The sequence below is a fragment of the Aedes aegypti genome, chromosome 3, assembly GCF_002204515.2.
Source record: "Aedes aegypti strain LVP_AGWG chromosome 3, AaegL5.0 Primary Assembly, whole genome shotgun sequence".
NCBI lineage: Eukaryota > Metazoa > Arthropoda > Insecta > Diptera > Culicidae > Aedes > Aedes aegypti.
In genome coordinates this window covers 340,720,892-340,742,174 of record NC_035109.1, presented here as the reverse complement: position 1 = coordinate 340,742,174, position 21,283 = coordinate 340,720,892, and the positions used below count along the sequence as shown (strand labels likewise).

General features: G+C 35.5%; 1 protein-coding gene across 2 annotated transcripts in view; it reads left to right on the top strand.

The window, feature by feature from the left end:
• LOC5577758 (ras-related protein Rap-1b) overlaps positions 1-21,283 on the top strand; it is a 436,890-nt gene that overhangs the window by 66,991 nt on the left and 348,616 nt on the right. The window lies entirely within an intron of this gene.

Here is a 21,283-nt window from a genome sequence, read left to right as displayed (position 1 = left end):
CGTAACAAAATTAATATGTTCGCGTGTCTCAAAGATCAAATCATTGTTGTATACAATACTTGCTTAATTAATGTTCACATAAATTTTGAACTACTTTCACATGATGAAAGTTGGCATGCAATGCGAGTGTATATAAGGGTGATTCAAATCTTAAAAATATTTTAAAATCCAATTTCTCATATCTTTTTCACTATCATTACCATAAAATAGTGTTCTGTAAAAATATCAGCTCGTTGACGTTGGATTATGTCTTACTTCAACATCCTTACCATAAAAATAGCGTTCTGTGAAATTTTCAGCTTTCTAGGAGGTGATTTAACTCTTCAGTCGTCGCGCGGTTTGTCACCGTCAGAACCACCACGCTGATGCTGTGTACGAAAAACGAGTTTTTTTCACCACTGTTGTACAAAATACAACAGCGGGACGACTAAAGTGTTAAAGGTGGCCCAATGACAATATGGGTTTATATGGAAATGATTATGGAGAAATTTTGAAAAATGTTCCAAACACGTTAGTACTGTATTGTAAGTACAAACCTATCATCCTATTGTAAAAATTCATTCTTTAAACCTTAATTAAGGATGTTACTTAAGAAACAAATCCCTCTTGAGCTAATTATGTTTGGAATTTTCGAAGATGTTTGCAGGGCTATAATCCCATATGAAGCTAAATAATGATAAACAAACTCATTAATATCTCTTCCGCTATCCGTCAGATTGAATTCCTCTCTTCAGCAACGTTCTTTATCATGGTTTGAAGAATGAGTTTTCACTAAGGGATGATTAGTTTGTACTTACATTTCAGTACTAACGTGTTTTGAACATTTTTCCAAATTTCTCCATAGTAATTTCCAAATAAACCTACATTCTTTTTGGACCACCTTTCAGAAGTACCTCAACCTCAAACTGGCTTCGAAACCCACTAAATTAACCAAGCTTAGTGAATCACGTGAACCTAACGTTTAACCGGAATATTTCTTTGGAGAGGAAGAGTTAACTCATGCTTTTTCTTACATCGACCGGTTCTATCGGTGTTGAAGTGTTAACCGAACCAACCAAATAATAACACACAATGTCCATAATAGGTCAGAATTGACATGCAACAAATAGTGTGAAAATTGATTATATTTTTATCAGTAAAAATCTTTCATAAGTTCGTGACGGTCTCAAGCCAGGAAATAGAAGAAGCCAACGTCAACTTAGCGGTCGAATCTCGGAAACAACCTTAAATATGTTGCAAACAGATTCCGCCTCTTGCGCTTCTTGCGTTGCTATTCAGTGCAATTGTAAGTCATATTTTCAACAATTGTCAACTCTGATGAGTTTCAAGAGATAACTTTATTCTTGTGTTGTAACAAACTGTGCTGCTTGGGTTGCGAGTCAATTTCCGCAAGTCAGTTTGAAGCAAATTAACTTGCTGTCCAGTGCATTGAAAAGTAAATAGGCAGCTTTAAACTAATGTTTACTAGCAGTGTTCAAAAGAAACACCTTAAGTTTCAAAAACTTTGGTGTCAAATGACAAAAAATAGTTGATGTTTTATACACCTATGAACGATGATAGCAACTCCACCACATTCTCAATCCAGTCGATAATTACGATAAACAGTAAAGCTTGGATCTTTTTTGAGTTTGGATTCAGGTTTCACATAAATTTCAATAATAATTGCTATATGGGGATTTTTTTTTATTATCGGACAATTTGGGCCGGAGGTTCTCCGATTTGCATGAAATTTTCACCAGAGGTAGAGCTCGTGGATACATGACCAAAAGTGAAATTCAAAAAAAATATAGTGGCTTATTTTCCCGGAAAACTCTAGATGAATTTTCACGATTTCTCTATATACCTCAAACTTTGAAAATTCATATCTCCTGAATTTTGCATCGTAGAACAAAAGTTTTTTTGTGAAATCGAAAGGAAATTTTCTCAGCAACCTATTAAAAATATAAAAAGAAAAACATTTCTCGGAAAATTCTTCATCATGGAGAAAATTGTCGGGAAAATAGCGAAAAAACTATCGTCTGTATCATGAAAAATTTTCAAAAAAATATGTTTTGTTTCATCAATCCATACTCTAACTTTCGTCCATAGACGCCAAAGTGGTATCTTTTACCGTTTAGGCGACAGAACTGAAAAACCGATGACCACCCGCACGCTTCCCATAGGATAATGTGTTCTATTGTGGGCCTCATAACCGTGCGCTAACGGCGGCAGTAATTTACACGCATTGTAAGTGTAATGCAGTAAACCATCCTTTCCTTTCCAGTCAGAAGAAGCTTTTCGTCAATCGGAGCATTCTCCTTTGGTCTGTTGGGTGTTTTGTATGTCCTTTATTCGTAACCTTTACTATTGAGACCAACAGTCTTAAACTGAAAATGATCCTAACATTTAATAATACAGGTAATAGGAACTGACCCTCAGCAAGCATGGGAAAATTCACTCACTCACCCGAACGCCACCGCTGAAAAATAACAAAAAATCTGCTGCTATCGAACATTCAGTGATAGCTGAACCGTCCTAGGCGGAGTGTAGCATGAAAGCGTCGAAACCGATTGTGTAAAAGCGAGAATCGGAAGGAACGCGAAGAGAAGTGAATACCAATAGGTATGTACACTTGCATCTGCGAGGCACGAGTTAATGCACTTAGCATCCATTCGCCGAATACATTGAACTAACTGAGAGGATTCCTACTCACTGAATCATTCCGTGGTGTGGACTGCCAGTCAGTGAACGCTCATTAGCACTCAAACCCGAATGCCATTCGCACGGAATCAGAATGTAAGCAATCATCCTGGACAAACATTTCAAAAGGGCACATCGACATTGGTAAACATTGGCTTTGCAAGCCGCTGTTGAACCCAATTCAACTCGATCACGCTCACCAATACCACTATCAGGAAGAGCTAACACCAATCTTTCTGATAGTGGGGTTAGTTTGCGTGGGCGGGCTAAAAAGGGCTCAACAGCAACGTTTCTGAAAAAAGGCTCAAGACCTCTTGGGCCCTTTTCAAATGTTTGTCTTTTGTCCGAATTTTGGTATTGCATTCGACTGATCAGATGCCGTTTTTTTGTTTCGCTTAGTGCTCGCCGAAGAAGCAGAATGGGCACGTTCGGCTTGGTTAAAGGGGCGGTCCGTTAATTACGTAAGACAATTTTGGCGGGTTCTCAACACCCCCTCCCCTCATGATAAGATTTTTTGTACGAAAGTTAAAAATAATTAGTATGGCGTGTAAAAAATCTCAAAACCCCCCTCCCCCCATAATCCCTTACCTAATTAATGCATGACCCCAAAAAAACGGCTTTCTCGCTCCCGACTGTGCGTGGAAGCGAGTGAGGGAAACACAATAACTGAGTGAGTGTTTCCCATGCTTGACCCTCTGTATCATATAGTTGCCAAGCAAAAAGGATATTTATGCATACATAAAGTGCTATTTGTAGTTTTCTTGCTTTTTTCAAAAGTTCAATTTATCAAATGATTGGATAATTAACTAAAAGCGCGCGAATAAATTTTCAGTTTTGTTTTCTATACAAAGTGGTATATTTGATATAAATTCAGATTGTTCCTTGGAAGAATATAGTAAAGTATTTGCATGTATATAATATCAATCAACTGTATAACACTCAGGGACGCTATCTATTGTTCCATTGATGGCTGCTGTGGAATATTCCACTGCCAGTCAGCGTGCAGCCTCTACAGTTGGCGCCAACCCAACAGCGTGCCAAACTGTATTGAGAAGCGTACGCGCGTAATGAATAATTATTGTATGTTTTGTCTGGCCGTATCGTGCGCCTATATAAGGCGCACCCATTGAATTTGTAAGAATGTAGTTTCTTTCGTTTCTCCACCGAGTAGGCATGCTGCCTCTCAGTGGTTATTAATCTGTTAAAGTGGAGCCGTTCGCTTGATTTGCCGTCCGTTGTATCGTAAAAGAAACAACGAAGGAAAGACGTCCTGGCCGAAACAACATATTCATAAGTTTTCAAAGAAAGTGGAATTTGATATTTGATCCTTCAAACGTTACCATAATGATTGATTGTAACAAGAACTTCCCGTGCGGCTTTCATAGAGGCTGTTAGCTTTAATACTAAATAACGTTGCTGATGAAGGGCACACAAAACACCCAACTGACCAATGGAGAGTGGTCCGATTGACGAGAAGCTTCTTCTGACTGGAAAGGAAAGGATGGTTTACTGTGTTACACTTACAATGCGTGTAAATTACTGCCGCCGTTAGCGCACGGTTATCAGGCCCACAATAGAACACATTTTTCTATGGGAAGCGTGCGGATGATCATCGGTTTTTCAGTTCTGTCGCCTAAACGGTAAAAGATACCACTTTGGCGTCTATGGACGAAAGTTAGAGTATGGATTGATGAAACAAAAAATATTTTTTTGAAAATTTTTCATGATACAGACGATAGTTTTTTCGCTATTTTTCCGACAATTTTCTCCATGATGAAAAATTTTCCGAGAAATGTTTTTCTTTTTATATTTTTAATAGATTGCTGAGAAAATTTCCTTTCGATTTCACTAAAAAACTTTTGTTCTACGATGCTTAGTTCAGGAGACATGAATTTTCAAAGTTTGAGGTATATAGAGAAATCGTGAAAATTCATCTAGAGTTTTCCGGGAAAATAAGCCACTATATTTTTTTTGAATTTCACTTTTGGTCATGTATCCACGAGCTCTACCTCTGGTGAAAATTTCATGCAAATCGGAGAACCTCCGGCCCAAACCTGTCCGATAATTTAAAAAAATGCCCATATGTATGTTATGAGCTGTCATAAAATCAATCAACTCGTCCTCTTTATCAATCAAAGATTAGAAGTTACCTGCGGCAATATTCTAAGGAGAGAAACTGAAATTACCTGCGACAATATTGATATAGGATTTTTGTTGGGTAAATCTATTCAAGGTCAAGAAATTCGAATGGTTATGGGCAGTTGTCCAATGTTAGTGATCGTGCAGTCTGTGCAATCACTAGTTACAAGATTTTGTACAAAAAATCCGCTTATCCCTAGGCTTCTGAAGGAAGTCCTTCTTACATTGCCTGAAATTATTCAGAGTACCATGCCCACACAGTTACGGATCAACCACAGTGACGGATCACTTTAGCGTTCAACATCGGATAAGTCGTTCAAAACATAATTTTTGACGTAAAACATATTTTTCCCATGTTATACTGTTTGTCTTCTACCATGTTCAATGTTAAGCACAACATTCAACCGCTAAATAACGGTGTTTTTGACAAATGTTTAGTTGGTACCACGGAGCTATCATTATATGGTCGTTTTCTGTAAGAAGTGCCTTCAGCATTCATAAGCTCCCACAGGTGGTAAAATTTAAATTTTATAGCATAAAACATGCTCGTTCGCTTCGATTTAGTATGGATTCATCTTTGGAAAACATTTTTCTTGATTGTTGATTCTAAATACCGAATATTAGCACTTCTAACTAGTGATCCATAATATGGACCAGGAAATGATTGTTTACCACGGTTATGGAACACTTCCAAAGAATGTATATTTCTGCCATTTTAAGCATTGGATTCGACATGTTCAGACAATAGCACTAAGGATATAACTAATAAAACATCAAGGTTTGTAAGTTTCATTTTTTAGCAGACATAAATGGGTGGAAAACTTGGTGTGGAGCGAAAACAGTGCACGTCTCAGTTAGTAAATGCAGTATTACAAAAAAAAAAAATGGCATTTTACCCTTGTTTCCAGCTTTAACACTGCTATTTTTTGCACTTTGTTAACTTTCGCCAAATCATGCAATACAGATGCATTGAGTTGAAAATCTCTTGATTTTGAGCACTGATCCGTAATATGTCACAATTTGATCCATAATATGAAAATTGATCCATAATATGGTTTTCAGAAACCGATGCAATTTTTAATTTTTATGCAATCCTATGTAAATATTACACTCAAAACAGTTTACTAACCGAAGTTCCAATTTGAAACGATTCAATTCGTGCTTTTAAATTAGAATTTTACGTTTTCCATGTCGTTTTATTGAATTTAATAGGTTGAACTCCACACTATTTGATCCATAACTGTGATGTCATGGTATTTTATTCAAAGAACGTTCAAATATGTCGCATTCTAAATCCTCTGACTCTACTGATAGCTAGCTATTTCCTTAAGCACATCGAAAATTCTCATTATAAAAAAATATTAAAATCCGATTACACCGTGATTAACGTTCATTTTATACCGTACCCGCAGCATCACGGACAAGAGACAGGAAAGATACAGGCAGATACGGTTTGGGTTGTACCCTCGCCCCTACCTGAAGCAGCAAATACAAGAAACTTTTCCAACAGCCAGAAAATTAAGCTAATCCCCTACATTTTGGGACGGGTCTCGATTGTTCGTATTCAGCTTCTTCTCCTACCCCGCCCCAAACGGGTTTTCCTCCTAATAGCTTTTCTCGGTATTTGCCACTCGAAGGCATTTCCGGCCGGCGGCTGTGTGACACAGAGGGAGGCAGCAACCTAACACGTACCGGATAAAATTTTAATAAGCTTCCCCGCATGGTTTAGCTTCCAGTCTGAATTGGTGGTTTCGGCTGATGCGACGACGGTGCCGAAGGAGATAAAATTCCAATACCGTTCTAGTCGATGCAGAGGAAGATTACCTCTCTACATTTTCTTCGTAGCAACTCAGAACTCAGATATAACGACGTTGTAGCGCTTTATCGTCTAATAAGCTTCCGGAAGTTTTGCACTGGAATGCGAACTCAGTCTCGAGAATTTGCAACGGCGGTTAAAAGTTTCCGCTCTGCGCAAAGTGCAGTGTTCTTGAGAACTGAGAGGTAAATTACGATCCTGGATCCCACCAGAAGTTTTCTCAGAATCACACACGTTCAATGAAATGCTTTCGAAAGCATGTGTGTCAGGAGTATGTGTGTCTGTGTTTGGTTGAGAGTGCATATGATTGCTGTTAACAGCTATTTTATCGTGCTTCAGTTATTCCATCGTGGCGGCGCTCTGAACAAGTGCAACCAACGTATATGGCGTCCATCTCCGGATGGTAAGCCAGATATGAAACGATTGCCCGACACTTGTGAGCCGGTTAACTGCGACTGAAGTGGAAAGATTGAATTTTACGGTTCCCTCCAATGGGGGAAGTTGAAACGGATTGGCAGAAAATTAAATTTTGTGGCGATGGCAGCAATGGATCTTACACCTCTTTCGAAACAGCGTTGAAGACGGTTAAATACTCTCAAAGCTCAACAAATGTGTTAAGTAGGTTATGGTCTAGGGAGTATTATTTGGGCGACTTCTTTTGATTTCTGAGGGTACCTCTCAAGTGCGAAAGAGCTTGCTTCTCAGAATCTGGGAAATTTCGACGGAATTCCAGTGTTTTATTTTACCGAACTGTTCAGCTGTTGAGATTACGGTGAAATTCTCGGATTCCTGCAAAATGAGCTAAGTGTGAAGCTATAGTAGATCTTGAAATCGATCTCAAATCTCAGCATTTTTAAAAATTCGGGCCATTTTCATTGTACTTTGTTCAGCAGCTGTGATTTTTATGCTATCATTTTATAACCACCCAAGTAACCATGGAGCGTTATATAATTGCATATATAATGCAGCTGCATTGCCGTAAGCCCACTTTTAAAGTAGTTTAAAAGTGGAAAAGGGCACTTTCACAGTTAAATTAATGCAAAAAGGACGATAAAGCAATGGAGCAACTTATAAAGTAATATTAATGCAGCAGTACATTTTATAAAGTGATGTTAGTGCATTGATACATTTGTAATGTAGGGTTAATGCTTTATTGCTTGACAGCTCTTGAAATTTGTTGAATAAAAGCAATGTTGCATCAATGGTGTTGATATGCAGTAGAATACGTGCAATGTTATAATGCTTGTGGTTACTTGGGCAAGATATCTATCGACACCAAACTAAAATGTATTCCTCAAGTATCTTTTTAAGAACAATACTCAACAGCTTTTGTTTACAGTAGGGCCATTAAACTAATGCAAATTTTGAAGTTTTTGCTTCCTATGCTTAAACAGTGTCAATTATGATGAAAATCATTCTCCAAAAATTTGAAGTGATTTAGAAGAAATTAGGTTGTGCACACGCCATTTGAAGTTTATATGAAAATTACTATAGAAAAGGTCAATCTTTTGTGTTTAGTCTGCTAAAAGCTCGTCATAATATTCTATGGAAAAGTGAACATACTCTTTTTATGTGAAATTTTGCCGAAGACCACATTTTGAAGGGACGTAAGGATAATTTGTTATTTTTGATAACAAAGTCTTAATCATGCTGAGATGATCATTCAATTACTTTCAGAGCATCACTGCTTTATGGCTGTATAGATAGTAGCATGGATTACTTTGATCTATTCTTCCCGCCAGGAGCACCACTGTTGCATGCCGAACAGCTGGTGGAGCATGCAACATGCAAACCCACTTTACGATGATGAATAATAATTTATCCTGACACCCAATTCGATTAATCGAAATGTGGTCTTCGGCAAAGTTGTTGCTGGAAGAATTTCACAAGAGAAGAAATTGTTCACTTTTCCATAAAATATTTTGATGAAGAGATAGAGGGCTGAACACAAAAGGTTTGCGTTTTCCATAGTAATTTTCCATAGTCTCCATACACCTTTCAAGTGGCGTGTGCGCAGTCAAATTTCTTCCGAGTTATTTTAAACTTTTGGAGGATGTTATTTATCATAATGAAAATCGTTTAAGCATAGGGGAGCTAATTTTTTTGTAAATGCGGAAGATCACCAAATGAACATAGAAGTCGCATAATAATGAACCCACTATATACAGTTCTAGTAGACAATTTGAAATCGATAGGTATCTCAAAACCCAAATAGTTTAGAAACATGGGGTCTTCAGCAGTGAATCAAATTATGATCAAAATATACAAAAAACAAACAACAAAGCAAGCTCGCTCACAACCGTTTGTCGCAACTGTTGCGGATAAGGACACAATAAAAAGCAAAATTGTCATGACAATCACAGGGCGCAACATTGTTGCAACCTTTTCAACTCGCGATTAATCAGTTATTTTAAACACAAAACCAAATATGTTTTATGGATGCTGTTTGATAATGTGTCGATGTTTACCAACACGGAGAAAGTTCTCGAAAACTGCAATGCTAAGCCCACAAAATCTCTGCACACGTGGTGATCGATCTTTGTCATATTCTGTTCAAGTGATGATAAACTCATGTTGCGAAATAAAATTGTTGTAACAAGAGCAGGAGGTGACAATGTCTTTGTTGCTGTGTGTTGGGTGACAATTGATTCACTGGTCTTCAGTAAAGTTGTTCTCGAGGTGGAGCGCTATCTGATGGTATCTCATTTAATTCGAAATTTTACCGCTGGGTCGCGCTCGTGTGCATGAAGTTTCAACTTCTGTTTTGCAAATATCTCAAGAGCCTGTCCATTTAGGATGAAAGCGTTTCCGACAAAGTTGTTCAGTTATTCAAGGGCTATCATTGCTCGAGTAAGTTAATTAAAAATTTAGCCACCAGGCAGCGCTAGTGAGCATGAACTATTTGTTTTGCGAATATCTCTGAATCCTGACCATTAGTAAAGATGGCATCTTTGACAAAGTTGTTCATTCTTTGAGCTACTGAATAACTCTTCCGAAAACGTCATCTTCCTATGAAATTGGGCTGCTGAGATAATTGCAAAACAAATGTTTCATGCTCATTGGCATCAACTGGTGGCAAGGTTTAGAATCAACGAGCTCAATCAATGATTGCCCTTAGTTTACTGAACAACTTTGCCTAAGACGCCATTTTTATAATTGGTTGTTGTTAAATTTCATTTTATTCTGATTATTGTTAATTACAATTTGTTTTACATTTCAAGTGGTCTGCCATATCAGCCCTTCAGCATAGCTTTTTCAGTATTCTCGTATCGAGGTAGTTTTATATTGATTCTACTCCTGATGATTGATTTCGGCTTTTGAAGTTGTATTTGTTTGAACTGATGGCAAACAGTTCTTCTTCTTCTTCTTGGCATAGCGTCCTCACTGGGACAGAGCTTGCTTCTCAGCTTCGTTAAGTATTCGTTTCTTTGCCAAAGTTGTCATTTTCGCATTCTTATATCATGTGGCAGGTATGATTGTACTCTATACACAGGGAAATCAAGGACATTTCCATTACGAAAAGATCCTGAACCGACCGGGAATCGAACCCAGACACCTGCAGCATGGTTTTGCTTTGTAGCCGTGGACTCTAGCCACTCGGCTAAGGAAGGCCCTATATGGTTTTTTGATCTTTGGTGGATTTATCTTGAGACATTAGTGTGCTTCTTTTGCGGTTCCCTGTGCTATCTATCCTCCCTAAGTTCAAAATCTCTTTTTAATAGATGTTTATTTCAACGATACTTTGATATATTTTTAATAATCATGTTTTACATTTTGCAGGTAAGCCAAATTTGTCATCATCCAACACAATTTGAATAACAGGTGGGAATAGTAAGTAGAACAGACTTGATAACTCGGCATCTTTATGCAATGAATAACACAATTTTATTATAGATTTTGATAATTTGAAATATTGAAAGTTATATCAAATATGGTTTATAATGCATATAAGTGTAAAAAACTGATTAAGAAAAGAAGTAAAACCTGTAACAGAATTAAGGTACAGTGGGGGAAGTGTATCAGTGGGGTAAGTGGATCATTTGTCAATATAAAGCATAAATGCTTGAATATGTTGAATGTTTTCGCACCATTTCTGCGTTTTAGGTTATAATCTTATGCCCGCACTGATACTATTGCAAAACTGGTACTACACGCACACTAACACAAGCAAACTTGTTAGCTGCAAAAAGTAATTAATTTCAAAATTGTTTTCCATCAATCAAAAATCCATTGTATCTCTGTCAAAATCGAATTCTATTATATTTTTCGACACATGGTGAGTACTTCAGTTCTAATTGAATGAATCACAATGAAAAATATGTGATTTTTATTAATAAATACAAATATATTGGACATGGTATACATACCCCTACTTTTTAATGGGGTGGGGTAAGTGGATCAAGAATTATTATCATTTATTGGCAGACTGCTTACGAGAATTTTAATAAGATTTAATATCCGCAAATATTGTTTTCCTTTATTTTCTTCCATTCCCAGCTTGAATTTGTCAAATTGACCATAGAAAATTTGAATTAATCCACCTAAAAGTTTTTTTAACCTTTCTGGCATATAAAAAAAATTAAAAGAATGATAATTTCAAAATGTACACGAAGCTTTTTGTGTTTTATCTAAGTTGAGTTGTAAAAGAGCAAAATATACTAATCTTCCAATTGAACGCTTAGTATCATACCTTATTTGACCATAGAAATTGTTCTAGACAGATGATACAAATATGTTCATAAATAAAATAGAAGTATTTCAGTTTGTTATTCCAAAGTAAAAGTAACTAATATTTTTAAACTAAGCGTGTTTTTCGAAAATATCGTTAGGAATAATCCAACAATACTTATGTATAGCTTATGCGTATAAATGGATTAATTTTCTCCAAATTTTTCTAGAGTCAATGTTTTTTTTTGTTGGATTTAGTATGAACTAATATATACATACTTTTTATTATATTTTGATTGAATAACGGAACTTTTTTTAATTTTAAAGTATTATAATGTAACATTACTAGCACTAATAATAAGAACGAGAGTAATATCATTTTTATTTTACATAATCACACCACATTTGTTTCGAGAACAGATTTTTTAAATTGGTGATCCACTTACCCCACCATGGTGGGACAAGTGGATCATTTGGCGCAAATTTTTAAGTCTCTCATACTCAATACATAACAATCAGAAAAATAAAAATAAATGACGATTTGAAGTATAATAGTCCCTCATTTGTTATCTACAGAAAAAAGTTTGAATTACATTATTCACGTTAGCTGTACATAACAATGAAGTTAATGATTGATTTTTCTGTATCCACTTACCCCACGGTACCTTATAAAGAAAAGTACTAATAGGAATACGAATAGGAATAGGAATAGGAATAGGAATAGGAATAGGAATAGGAATAGGAATAGGAATAGGAATAGGAATAGGAATAGGAATAGGAAATAGAATAGGAATAGGAATAGGAATAGGAATAGGAATAGGAATAGGAATAGGAATAGGAATAGGAATAGGAATAGGAATAGGAATAGGAATAGGAATAGGAATAGGAATAGGATAGGAATAGGAATAGGAATAGGAATAGGAATAGGAATAGGAATAGGAATAGGAATAGGAATAGGAATAGGAATAGGAATAGGAATAGGAATAGGAATAGGAATAGGAATAGGAATAGGAATAGGAATAGGAATAGGAATAGGATAGGAATAGGAATAGGAATAGGAAAGGAATAGGAATAGGAATAGGAATAGGAATAGGAATAGGAATAGGAATAGGAAATAGGAATAGGAATAGGAATAGGAATAGGAATAGGAATAGGAATAGGAATAGGAATAGGAATAGGAATAGGAATAGGAATAGGAATAGGAATAGGAATAGGAATAGGAATAGGAATAGGAATAGGAATAGGAATAGGAATAGGAATAGGAATGGAATAGGAATAGGAATAGGAATAGGAATAGGAATAGGAATAGGAATAGGAATAGGAATAGGAATAGGAATAGGAATAGGAATAGGAATAGGAATAGGAATAGGAATAGGAATAGGAATAGGAATAGGAATAGGAATAGGAATAGGAATAGGAATAGGAAGGAATAGGAATAGGAATAGGAATAGGAATAGGAATAGGAATAGGAATAGGAATAGGAATAGGAATAGGAATAGGAATAGGAATAGGAATAGGAATAGGAATAGGAATAGGAATAGGAATAGGAATAGGAATAGGAATAGGAATAGGAATAGGAATAGGAATAGGAATAGGAATAGGAATAGGAATAGGAATAGGAATAGGAATAGGAATAGGAATAGGAATAGGAATAGGAATAGGAATAGGAATAGGAATAGGAATAGGAATAGGAATAGGAATAGGAATAGGAATAGGAATAGGAATAGGAATAGGAATAGGAATAGGAATAGGAATAGGAATAGGAATAGGAATAGGAAATAGGAATAGGAATAGGAATAGGAATAGGAATAGGAATAGGAATAGGATAGGAATAGGAAAATAGGAATAGGAATAGGAATAGGAATAGGAATAGGAATAGGAATAGGAATAGGAATAGGAATAGGAATAGGAATAGGAATAGGAATAGGAATAGGAATAGGAATAGGAATAGGAATAGGAATAGGAATAGGAATAGGAATAGGAATAGGAATAGGAATAGGAATAGGAATAGGAATAGGAATAGGAATAGGAATAGGAATAGGAATAGGAATAGGATAGGAATAGGAATAGGAATAGGAATAGGAATAGGAATAGGAATAGGAATAGGAATAGGAATAGGAATAGGAATAGGAATAGGAATAGGAATAGGAATAGGAATAGGAATAGGAATAGGATAGGAATAGGAATAGGAATAGGAAATAGGAATAGGAATAGGAATAGGAATAGGAATAGGAATAGGAATAGGAATAGGAATAGGAATAGGAATAGGAATAGGGAATAGGAATAGGAATAGGAATAGGAATAGGAATAGGAATAGGAATAGGAATAGGAATAGGAATAGGAATAGGAATAGGAATAGGAATAGGAATAGGAATAGGAATAGGAATAGGAATAGGAATAGGAATAGGAATAGGAATAGGAATAGGAATAGGAATAGGAATAGGAATAGGAATAGGAATAGGAATAGGAAGGAATAGGAATAGGAATAGGATAGGAATAGGAATAGGAATAGGAATAGGAATAGGAATAGGAATAGGAATAGGAATAGGAATAGGAATAGGAATAGGAATAGGAATAGGAATAGGAATAGGAATAGGAAATAGGAATAGGAATAGGATAGGAATAGGAATAGGAATAGGAATAGGAATAGGAATAGGAAGGAATAGGAATAGGAATAGGAAATAGGAATAGGAATAGGAATAGGAATAGGAATAGGAATAGGAATAGGAATAGGAATAGGAATAGGAATAGGAATAGGAATAGGAATAGGAATAGGAATAGGAATAGGAATAGGAATAGGAATAGGAATAGGAATAGGAATAGGAATAGGAATAGGAATAGGAATAGAATAGGAAATAGGAATAGGAATAGGAATAGGAATAGGAATAGGAATAGGAAATAGGAATAGGAATAGGAATAGGAATAGGAATAGGAATAGGAATAGGAATAGGAATAGGAATAGGAATAGGAAAGAATAGGAATAGGAATAGGAATAGGAATAGGAATAGGAATAGGAATAGGAATAGGAATAGGAATAGGAATAGGATAGGAATAGGAATAGGAATAGGAATAGGAATAGGATAGGAATAGGAATAGGAATAGGAATAGGAATAGGAATAGGAATAGGAATAGGAATAGGAATAGGAATAGGAATAGGAATAGGAATAGGAATAGGAATAGGAATAGGAATAGGAATAGGAATAGGAATAGGAATAGGAATAGGAAATAGGAATAGGAATAGGAATAGGAATAGGAATAGGAATAGGAATAGGAATAGGAATAGGAATAGGAATAGGAATAGGAATAGGAATAGGAATAGGAATAGGAATAGGAATAGGAATAGGAATAGGAATAGGAATAGTGAATAGGAATAGGAATAGGAATAGGAATAGGAATAGGAATAGGAATAGGAATAGGAATAGGAATAGGAATAGGAATAGGAATAGGAATAGGAATAGGAATAGGAATAGGAATAGGAATAGGAATAGGAATAGGAATAGGAATAGGAATAGGATAGGAAATAGGAATAGGAAATAGGAATAGGAATAGGAATAGGAATAGGAATAGGAATAGGAATAGGAATAGGAATAGGAATAGGAATAGGAATAGGAATAGGAATAGGAATAGGAATAGGAATAGGAATAGGAATAGGAATAGGAATAGGAATAGGAATAGGAATAGGAATAGGAATAGGAATAGGAATAGGAATAGGAATAGGAATAGGAATAGGAATAGGAATAGGAATAGAATAGGAATAGGAATAGGAATAGGAATAGGAATAGGAATAGGATAGGAATAGGAATAGAATAGGAATAGGAATAGGAATAGGAATAGGAATAGGAATAGGAATAGGAATAGGAATAGGAATAGGAATAGGAATAGGAATAGGAATAGGAATAGGAATAGGAATAAGGAATAGGAATAGGAATAGGAATAGGAATAGGAATAGGAATAGGAATAGGAATAGGAATAGGAATAGGAATAGGAATAGGAATAGGAATAGGAATAGGAATAGGAATAGGAATAGGAATAGGAATAGGAATAGGAATAGGAATAGGAATAGGAATAGGAATAGGAATAGGAATAGGAATAGGATAGGAATAGGAATAGGAATAGGAATAGGAATAGGAATAGGAATAGGAATAGGAATAGGAATAGGAATAGGAATAGATAGGAATAGGAATAGGAATAGGGAATAGAATAGGAATAGGAATAGGAATAGGAATAGGAATAGGAATAGGAATAGGAATAGGAATAGGAATAGGAATGGAATAGGAATAGGAATAGGAGAATAGGAATAGGAATAGGAATAGGAATAGGAATAGGAATAGGAATAGGAATAGGAATAGGAATAGGAATAGGAATAGGAATAGGAATAGGAATAGGAATAGGAATAGGAATAGGAATAGGAATAGGAATAGGAATAGGAATAGGAATAGGAATAGGAATAGGAATAGGAATAGGAATAGGAATAGGAATAGGAATAGGAAATAGGAATAGGAATAGGAATAGGAATAGGAATAGGAATAGGAATAGGAATAGGAATAGGAATAGGAATAGGAATAGGAAATAGGAATAAGGAATAGGAATAGGAATAGGAATAGGAATAGGAATAGGAATAGGAATAGGAATAGGAATAGGAATAGGAATAGGAATAGGAATAGGAATAGGAATAGGAATAGGAATAGGAATAGGAATAGGAAATAGGAATAGGAAGGAATAGGAATAGGAATAGGAATAGGAATAGGAATAGGAATAGGAATAGGAATAGGAATAGGAATAGGAATAGGAATAGGAATAGGAATAGGAATAGGATAGGAATAGGAATAGGAATAGGAATAGGAATAGGAATAGGAATAGGAATAGGAATAGGAATAGGAATAGGAAATAGGAATAGGAATAGGAATAGGAATAGGAATAGGAATAGGAATAGGAATAGGAATAGGAATAGGAATAGGAATAGGAATAGGAATAGGAATAGGAATAGGAATAGGAATAGGAATAGGAAATAGGAATAGGAATAGGAAATAGAATAGGATAGGAATAGGAATAGGAATAGGAATAGGAATAGGAATAGGAATAGGAATAGGAATAGGAATAGGAATAGGAATAGGAATAGGAATAGGAAATAGGAATAGGAATAGGAATAGGAATAGGAATAGGAATAGGAATAGGAATAGGAATAGGGAATAGGAAAGGAATAGGAATAGGTATAGGAATAGGAATAGGAAAATAGGAATAGGCATAGGAAAGGAATAGGAATAAGGAAGGAATAGGAATAGGAATAGGAATAGGATAATAGGAATAGGAATTAGGACATAGGATAGGAATAGGATGGAATAGGAATAGGAATAGGATAGGAAATTAGGAATAGGAATATGGAATAGGAATAGGAATAGGAACTACGAATAGGAATAGGAATAGGAATAGGAATGGAATAGGAATAGGAATAGGAATAGGAATAGGAATAGGAATAGGAAAAAAATAGGAAGGAATAGGAATAGGAATCAGGAATAGGAATAGGAATAGGAATAGGATAGGAAAAGGATAGGAATAGGAATAGGAAAGGAATAGGAATAAGGAATAGGAATAGGAATAGGAATAGGAAGGATAGGAATAGGAAATGGAATAGGAATAGGAATAGGAATAGGAATAGGAATAGGAATAGGAATAGGAATAGGAATAGGAATAGGAATAGGAATAGGAATAGGAATAGGAATAGGAATAGGAATAGGAATAGGAATGGAATAGGAATAGGAAATAGGAATAGGCATAGGAAATAGGAATAGGAATAGGAATAGGAATAGGAATAGGAATAGGAATAGGAATAGGAATAGGAATAGGAATAGGAATAGGAATAGGAATAGGAATAGGAATAGGAATAGGAATAGGAATAGAATAGGAATAGGAATAGGAATAGGATAGGAATAGGAATAGGAATAGGAAAGGAATAGGAAATAGGAATAGGAATAGGAATAGGAATAGGAATAGGAATAGGAATAGGAATAGGAATAGGAATAGGAATAGGAATAGGAATAGGAATAGGAATAGGAATAGGAATAGGAATAGGAATAAGGAATAGGAATAGGAATAGGAATAGGAATAGGAATAGGAATAGGATAGGAATAGGAATAGGAATAGGAATAGGAATAGGAATAGGAATAGGAATAGGAATAGGAATAGGAATAGGAATAGGATAGGAATAGGAATAGGAATAGGAATAGGAAAATAGGAATAGGAATAGGAATAGGAATAGGAATAGGATAGGAATAGGAATAGGAATAGGAATAGGAATAGGAATAGGAATAGGAATAGGAATAGGAATAGGAATAGGAATAGGAATAGGAATAGGAATAGGAATAGGAATAGGAATAGGAATAGGAATAGGAATAGGAATAGGAATAGGAATAGGAATAGGAATAGGAATAGGAATAGGAATAGGAATAGGAATAGGAATAGGAATAGGAATAGGAATAGGAATAGGAATAGGAATAGGAATAGGAATAGGAATAGGAATAGGAATAGGAATAGGAATAGGAATAGGAATAGGAATAGGAATAGGAATAGGAATAGGAATAGGAATAGGAATAGGAATAGGAATAGGAATAGGAATAGGAATAGGAATAGGAATAGGAATAGGAATAGGAATAGGAATAGGAATAGGAATAGGAATAGGAATAGGAATAGGAATAGGAATAGGAATAGGAATAGGAATAGGAATAGGAATAGGAATAGGAATAGGAATAGGAATAGGAATAGGAATAGGAATAGGAATAGGAATAGGAATAGGAATAGGAATAGGAATAGGAATAGGAATAGGAAATAGGAATAGGAATAGGAATAGGAATAGGAATAGGAATAGGAATAGGAATAGGAATAGGAATAGGAATAGGAATAGGAATAGGAATAGAATAGGAATAGGAATAGGAATAGGAATAGGAATAGGAATAGGAATAGGAATAGGAATAGGAATAGGAATAGGAATAGGAATAGGAATAGGAATAGGAATAGGAATAGGAATAGGAATAGGAATAGGAATAGGAATAGGAATAGGAATAGGAATAGGAATAGGAATAGGAATAGGAATAGGAATAGGAATAGGAATAGGAATAGGAATAGGAATAGGAATAGGAATAGGAATAGGAATAGGAATAGGAATAGGAATAGGAATAGGAATAGGAATAGGATAGGAATAGGAATAGGAATAGGAATAGGAATAGGAATAGGAATAGGAATAGGAATAGGAATAGGAATAGGAATAGGAATAGGAATAGGAATAGGAATAGGAATAGGAATAGGAATAGGAATAGGAATAGGAATAGGAATAGGAAAGGAATAGGAATAGGAATAGGATAGGAATAGGAATAGGAATAGGAATAGGAAAGGAATAGGAATAGGAATAGGAATAGGAATAGGAATAGGAATAGGAATAGGAATAGGAATAGGAATAGGAATAGGAATAGGAATAGGAATAGGAATAGGAATAGGAATAGGAATAGGATAGGAATAGGAATAGGAATAGGAATAGGAATAGGAATAGGAATAGGAATAGGAATAGGAATAGGAATAGGAATAGGAATAGGAATAGGAATAGGAATAGGAATAGGAATAGGAATAGGAATAGGAATAGGAATAGGAATAGGAATAGGAATAGGAATAGGAATAGGAATAGGAATAGGAATAGGAATAGGAATAGGAATAGGAATAGGAATAGGAATAGGAATAGGAATAGGAATAGGAATAGGAATAGGAATAGGAATAGGAATAGGAATAGGAATAGGAATAGGAATAGGAATAGGAATAGGAATAGGAATAGGAATAGGAATAGGAATAGGAATAGGAATAGGAATAGGAATAGGAATAGGAATAGGAATAGGAATAGGAATAGGAATAGGAATAGGAATAGGAATAGGAATAGGAATAGGAATAGGAATAGGAATAGGAATAGGAATAGGAATAGGAATAGGAATAGGAATAGGAATAGGAATAGGAATAGGAATAGGAATAGGAATAGAATAGGAATAGGAATAGGAATAGGAATAGGAATAGGAATAGGAATAGGAATAGGAATAGGAATAGGAATAGGAATAGGAATAGGAATAGGAATAGGAATAGGAATAGGAATAGGAATAGGAATAGGAATAGGAATAGGAATAGGAATAGGAATAGGAATAGGAATAGGAATAGGAATAGGAATAGGAATAGGAATAGGAATAGGAATAGGAATAGGAATAGGAATAGGAATAGGAATAGGAATAGGAATAGGAATAGGAATAGGAATAGGAATAGGAATAGGAATAGGAATAGGAATAGGAATAGGAATAGGAAAGGAATAGGAATAGGAATAGGAATAGGAATAGGAATAGGAATAGGAATAGGAATAGGAATAGGAATAGGAATAGGAATAGGAATAGGAATAGGAATAGGAATAGGAATAGGAATAGGAATAGGAATAGGAATAGGAATAGGAATAGGAATAGGAATAGGAATAGGAATAGGAATAGGAATAGGAATAGGAATAGGAATAGGAATAGGAATAGGAATAGGAATAGGAATAGGAATAGGAATAGGAATAGGAATAGAATAGGAATAGGAATAGGAATAGGAATAGGAATAGGAATAGGAATAGGAATAGGAATAGGAATAGGAATAGGAATAGGAATAGGAAATAGGAATAGGAATAGGAATAGAATAGGAATAGGAAAGATAGGAATAGGAATAGGAATAGGAATAGGAAATAGGAATAGGAATAGGAATAGGAATAGGAATAGGAATAGGAATAGGAATAGGAATAGGAATAGGAATAGGATAGGAATAGGAATAGGAATAGGAATAGGAATAGGAATAGGAATAGGAATAGGAATAGGAATAGGAATAGGAATAGGAATAGGAATAGGAATAGGAATAGGAATAGGATGGAATAGGAATAGGAATAGGAATAGGAAGTAGGAATAGGAATAGAATTAGGAATAGGAATAGGAATAGGAATAGGAATAGAATGGAATAGAATAGGAATAGGAATAGGAATAGGAATAGGATAGAATAGAATAGGAATAGGAATAGAATAGGAATAGGAATAGGAATAGGAATAGGAATAGGAATGGAATAGGAATTAGGAATAGGAATAGGAATAGGGAATAGGAATAGGAATAGAATAGGAATAGGAATAGGAATAGGAATAGGAATAGGAATAGGAATAGGAATAGGAATAGGAATAGGAATAGGAATAGGAAGAAGGAATAGGAATAGGAATAGGAATAGGAATAGATAGGAATAGGAATAGGGATAGGAATAGGAATAGGAATAGGAATAGGAATAGGAATAGGAATAGGAATAGGAATAGGAATAGGAATAGGAATAGAATAGGAATAGGAATAGGAATAGGAATAGGAAATAGAATAGGAATAGGAATAGGAATAGGAATAGAATAGGAATAGGAATAGGAATAGGAATAGGAATAGGAATAGGAGTAGGAATAGGAATAGGAATAGGAATAGGAATAGGAATAGGAATAGGAATAGGAATAGGAATTTTTTTTTGTTTTTTACAAGGGGGAAATCTGCAAACAGATCCCCTGAGAAGATAACTCAGGGAATGCGGGGATGACGCACCAACGACGACCCGCTAAAACCAGCCTATGCACTGTGCATGAGCAATTCATTTAGAATTGCTCAAGTGGTGAACAGTGCATCGACATGACCCTTGGACTCAGACCCTCGTCTCCCCGGAACCACCTTACGGTATTTCTTCGGGAAGGGACCAGTGCATATAGCACAACACGTGTAGCAGAAGTAGCCTAGGCAAACTGCTTCTCCTAGCCGACTTAAACAATGTTACAAGGGACCAGCCTCGGCAGGGCTAATCCTTTGCAGCCAACTCTTGGTCGGCGCGCCATAGACGCTGCAATTCTAACATAATGTGAGTGACAGCCGTAGTTACTGCATTCCAGCACTCGGCATCCGCACACATTCTCTCTATAAT